The sequence below is a fragment of the Dermacentor albipictus genome, chromosome 1 (genome assembly GCF_038994185.2).
Source record: "Dermacentor albipictus isolate Rhodes 1998 colony chromosome 1, USDA_Dalb.pri_finalv2, whole genome shotgun sequence".
NCBI classification, from domain to species: Eukaryota; Metazoa; Arthropoda; class Arachnida; order Ixodida; family Ixodidae; genus Dermacentor; species Dermacentor albipictus.
In genome coordinates this window covers 271651720-271657886 of record NC_091821.1, presented here as the reverse complement: position 1 = coordinate 271657886, position 6167 = coordinate 271651720, and the positions used below count along the sequence as shown (strand labels likewise).

General features: G+C 42.1%; 1 long non-coding RNA gene across 1 annotated transcript; it reads left to right on the top strand.

Annotated features, from left to right (window-relative positions):
- The first annotated feature begins 2692 nt into the window (after nt 1–2692).
- On the top strand, nt 2693–5959 carry LOC135915339 (uncharacterized). Its single transcript, XR_010568598.2, has 2 exons — nt 2693–2755; nt 5789–5959. It is a non-coding gene; the product is annotated as an uncharacterized lncRNA (long non-coding RNA).
- The last annotated feature ends 208 nt before the right edge of the window (nt 5960–6167 follow it).

Below are 6167 nucleotides of genomic sequence, written 5' to 3'. Positions count from 1 at the left end.
GCAACCGAAGTTCGAAGTTGTTTATTCTCACTCTTGAAAGCTTATTTATATTTGCCTCCTTTCATAGTAATTTCTGATCGAACAGTTGATGCGTGTCTTCTTTAGAGGTCAACAATGAGTCGCGCACATCCCACACCCGCCGCGGTTTGCTCCAGTGCCCTTACAAAAATGACTTTAGACTGTCTATAGAAAGTCTATAGACTTCTTATAGACGACCTTTCCTTTCTATAGATTTGGACTTTTGTTGATACAAAGTCTGTAGACTGTCTATAGACGAAAGTCGATAAAGTTTCTATTTCTTTTTGTCTATACGCAGTCTATAGACGGTCTATAGAAAAAAGTCGATAAGGTGTTTGCTCTTTTTTGCCTACTTCCCCTCTATGGACTTCCTATAGACGAAAGTCGATACAGCTTCTATCTATTTTTGTCCATACTTTGTCTATAGACTTTCTATAGACGAAAGTCGATAAGGTTTCTATTTCTTTTGTCTACTCGCAGTCTATAGACAGTTTATAGAAAAAAGTCGATAAGGAGTTTGTTTCTTTATTGTATCCTTCCCCTCTATGGACTACCTATAGACAAAAGTGGATTACGGTCTCTATGTATTTTTGTCCATACTTTGTCTATAAAATTAAATTAAATTATGGGGTTTTACGTGCCAAAACCACTTTCTGATTATGAGGCACGCCGTAGTGGAGGATTCCGGAAATTTCGACCACCTGGGGTTCTTTAACGTGCACCTAAATCTAAGTACACCGGTGTTTTCGCATTTCGCCCCCATCGAAATGCGGCCGCCGTGGCCGGGATTCGATCCCGCGACCTCGTGCTCAGCAGCCTAACACCATAGCCACTGAGCAACCACGGTGGCTATACTTTGTCTATAGACTTTCTATAGACGAAAGTCGATAAGGTTTCTATTTCTTTTTGTCTGCTCGCAGTCTATAGACAGTCTATAGAAAAAAGTCGATAAGGTGTTTTTTTTTTGTATCCTTCCCCTCTATGGACTACCTATAGACGAAAGCCGATACAGTCTCTATTTATTTTTGTCCATACTCTGTCTATAGACTCTCTATATTAGACAGTTAATAATAATAGTCAGCTAGGTTTCTATTTATTTTTCTCTCCTGGTGTATTGAATGTCTATATAAGAAAGTCGATAATATGTAATGCCGAGTTCCCATACTCCCCGCCCTCTGCGAAGGCGATGATATGGCACTGGTTCATGCGCGACCGGCACCGCGTGCAACCCCGGCGCGGCGGGCAAACCGTGCAGACTGCTAGTCGTCATTCGGTGCAGCTGCACCGAACGAGGATCGCGGCGAAACAGGCAACGTCCGAGTCACAAAGGTCTTCCAGGCACCCGAAGGCCCTAAACCTGGCTGCTTCCCGGACGTACACTTCGCGAGACCAGCTGGTGAAGGTCAGATGGTGATGATGTGGCAAAGGTGGTGAAAAAGCCACGAAAGCCGGCAGACCAGGTGGTGAATTCACCACCTGGTCTGCCTCTGAGTTGTCGTGGTATTGCATGTCTATAGATTAACAATAGACAAACATCGTTAATCTGGGCCCAACCCGTGTAAGCTGTAACCAAGCGCAGGTACCGGTGGATAATACGTAGCTGCGTTTGATATAAGCCACTGAAGTTGTATACTGCTGAGATTGCTGTAGAGCCTATTTGTAGACATTATTATACACATAGTGTATACCTCCGCATTTGTTGACCACATGATATGATCTACGTAGTCGGTCTCGGCAATCCCAAGACAGTCTTCACAGTTGTCGCATCACTTTTGCGGCAGTAGAATAAAGAAAGCAAAACGCCGATCCAATTGTTATAATAGTCGTTATGAACGCCAGCTTCAGCTACAAGTGGATTCCAAACAGGCATCGAGCTAACAGCAAGGACACTCGTAATGTTTGTAGCTGACAACGCGGACTTTGTGAATGTGCGATGAACCGATGTCGCGCATGTGGTGTTCGCGTTGTGTGTCGTCCGATTCTCGGATACTTTTCACATTTTCTTCATACCTCGGCTGCGTCACTAACATAGGGCGGTTTTTTGTTGACTGATATCCTGCACTATAAACCCATCAAAGTTTCTCATTCACTTAAAAAAGGTGCCAAATTATCAGAGCCCACCCAGTATTTCGCCGGTGGTATGCCTGGGCAGCCACGCATATGAGTACCTCAATGCTGTACTGATTGCTTTGACCTATCACCGGAACAGAAAATTAGCACTAACATACGTGCGGGCATCACATTTGGTGGTACTCTGGAAGATATGCTACAAGCACGCTGTATTACTACTCGACGCTGGCAATAATGCGTCTGAAACGTTTGAAGGGCCCTGTAATGGCTTTTACAAACAGCGCATTCAAGTTAGCGTTCCAGTCTCATACGATAGCCCACAGCGTTTGTCATAGAACATGCCAGCGCATTTCCTTCGTCCACGAAAAAAGATGAATAATGGTGATAAAGATGAATAAGCCACCCGTTCCGGCGCGCATGGCGCGCAGAGAGAGAGCGAAAAAAAAAATGAAGGAGGAAAAGGCGCTCACACTCCTCCGAGCGCGCGCGTCCTCGCGCGCGGAGCTCCTGCGCATGTTCGGAGATCTTGCGCATGCGCGGCGGTGCGCCATCTCAGCGAGCGCGCCGAGCACGTAAACGGTTGTACCGGTGTGCGGTGTCCGCCTGAACGTTGGTGTCTGTGTATGCGTGCCATCTTTGTGGCATCACACGTCAACTACACTGAACGGTAAGCTTTAGCAAAGATGTTTTGCGTCAATAGCTCATGATTATGTGAGCGCATTTCGTAGCGCGAAGCGGCTGCATGTAGCGCAGGCGACTCGGGTATAGTGTCGGTTTGTCGTTGACATGGTTTCATAACGCGCTCTTGTTCTCGCTTCTACTATACGGAATGTTTTACGGCGAGCGATCACTCGGGCTTGTTGATTTTCGCATAATAGTTTAGGTGCGTAAAGAAGAAAGCTACACCATGTTTTAACTTGATATTGAGCTACCACTAAGCGGATTGTGTATGTTGGGCAGCCAGTGTGGTAGATCTCATTTCGTGGCGCTTGATCCGGCCGCGATGAATGCTGCGCCGCATGTGTAGTGAAATTCTCGTGACACGCTTTACGTATATATCTCGAAATTGTGTTAGCATCAAGAATGTTCTGACAGACACGTATAGTTAAATAACTGCTAACGTACTCGGATGAAAGGCCGTGTTTGCGGGGCATGCATCAGCAGTGTGTGCACTGCCGTTTTCGCATTGTTTTTTAAGGTAGCAGTATCTTTAAGGTTTCTGGCAACCAATCTAAATAATTTTGGGAAGTTACCGCAAGCAAAACACGAGACTTGAAGAAATGTCAAGCGAAAATCTCTAGATTCACGCAATCTATTTATATGCAACCACAAACGCTTTTGGAGCATGAAACCTGCGATAAGCTCAGTCACTCGCAGCTTCGCAACTTAGCCGAAAAAATTGGAGCACAATAAATTAGTCGCTCCGGGAAGCACCTTTACACGTTTCAGACTGAAGGCATTGCGTTTGACGGTAGTTGGAAGATTTGTTTTTTGTCTCTTTTTTAAACAGTTTAGCAGCAGAAGTTATCTTTCGAGCTATATGAAAAGCGTTAAGCGCCTTTCGATGCTTCGGGGTTATGCAGTTTACGTGCTCTTAATCTCTAGGCAGCTGCTGGCGCAGATTCGCATTGTACCAGTCGTGCACGGTATGAAGCCCTTGTCGTGCGCAATAAGTGTTCCGGTTTTCATTACTGTTGCATGTAGTGCCGTCGTCTTGGACAGACTGCATACTATATGCGCTGTACAAAAGAAAAAAGAGCCAGATTATCAATTTGGTGGTCTTTTCTTAGTAGATAACGCACAGATTATTCAAATAATTCAGTGGACATTGCATTTGTTCTACCCTTATTAACACACCTAAGAGATCGTAACATGTTTTAGTTGATAAGTGACCTGATCAGTACGCCCCCATTCATGCGCATTCTACTGAAAGTGTGGCAAATGTATTCATCTCGAAGTATGAGAAAAGAGACAATGCAGACTGTTCTAAGCGGAAATAAATTGCAAATGTTAACGTGATTGTTCAAAACTGCAGTCAGTATGCTGAGCATATTCGATCGGCACGGGCACATTGCATTAACACCTGAAAAATGTGCACAGTCCAGCAGGGTATCTTTGTTTCAACAATTATTATTATAGGAATCGTTTGGGATTCTCACATTTCTTTCATTTTTATGAGTACACTGTGTGTCACATGAACCTGTCTTGAAACGAAACGTACCGTTACTAACACCGGCGACCATTATGGTTGTCTAACTGCTTATCATACTATAATATAACGAAACATCACAATGGTACTGATTAATATTGCCATGTAGTCTTTAGTCATAGGTAAACAAAGTTAACTAGAGGCATAAGTGGTGAGAGCAAATTATATAGAAAACTACTATTGAACCGTAAAAATAACTCATTGTATAGTTTTCTCTCACATTGTTGCATTTGTTTTACGCGTGTCTCTGTGTCTTCCGTGCTGTACTCGTGTGGCCATCAATTACGAACTTGCCGAAGCCCTTGTCAGCTTTATTAAACAAGGGATTCAAGTCAGTTGCATCTAATACTACATGTGAAGTGACTGACGTGTTATTAGTTTTATCTAAATATTATGGACTGGCACTACTTGGCAAGCATTAAACCATAGTATTTTTTATTGCACTTAAGCTGCAGGCGTCATAGATTGCCAGAAAATTTTCATGAAAACAGCCAGGAAAGGCTTGGAAAAAGATCGGGAAACTTTAAATTGGCCACATAGGTATGCTGTCTTGTTACATGTCAAAGTTTCCAGAAAGTCTCTGTGTTAAATATATTTTTAAAACGTTTCACTTCATAAAAATTGAAGGAAATTGGTTCTATTTATTGAAAAAAAAAGAAAGTCAAGCAGACTGACAAGGCATTTCTTACTCAATATGTTTTTTTTTTTGCGTTAACTAAACGTCTTGAACCTCGATAGCCTAGAAAAAATTTTCATCTTTCAAAGCACCTTAAATAATTTACTGTGATAGAATTCATTCGAACTATACTATCAGTTCTGTTTCCTAGGAGGTGCATATCTGTCGTGCCATGACACAAAGTGCTCGTGTGGTATTTCGGGTGCTCATGTGGTATACCTAACTTGGAAACCTGTTAGCATGCCCAAGAGGCCTCATTACCTGCAAGAAATTAAGGTACCATATCAATGCAATCAACCCATCTGCCATCTGTTGAAGTTATGGCCAATGACCCATTCATTTAAAAGTATGAGCAATACATTTCAATGTGTACTAAGCAAAATAAATTACAGTCTTAGGCATGATACTGGGAATATTCCAGTAACGTCTTCTGAAAACATCCCTCTGCACGGGCATACCTAACTACCAGCCAAAAAAACTGTACAGGCAGCCCAACTGGGTAACGTTTCCGCAATAAATATAGGGACCATTTGGGATAAGTACATTAATGCATCATATATGAACTTGTCATAAAAGGGAACATACTGTTGCTGACACGAGCAGCAGTTGTGACTGTTTAATTGATCACCATACTATGCAATAGAACATTGCATAAAGGTACTGATTTGTATTGACAAGCAGCCATTAGTCATAGTGAAACCGCATTAAGTATTGACTTAGATAGTTTGAGTAAATATATTCAGCTGCTTAATGAACACACAAAGAATACACATCTGTTATTTTTGCCTCATATTGCTGCATGTACTTATTTGCAGCATACACCTGCAGCACCTTTGGGACTAATGACACAAAGGTCAAGGCCAGCCTGGCGACCATGCTTGCCAAGGAGTAGTGTAAATATTTAATCTGTTTCCATAATAGCATAAGACAAGAATTTAAGGAATTCATGTATTATATCGAGCAATAAAAACGGTTAATGCATTGCCGGTGCATTTGTTTTATTTTTTGCACTGCATGATTCAGCACTATATAAATTCTTTCTGTTTATGCAACATATATGAAAGTACAGCTGGTTCAGGAGCTTTATTAATCTACTAACGGTAATGCATAAGTGCAGATGAAAAGGAACAGGTGCACATGCATAATATCTGCAATCCATGCATTTCCATGCATTTCATATCTATAAAATGAAAT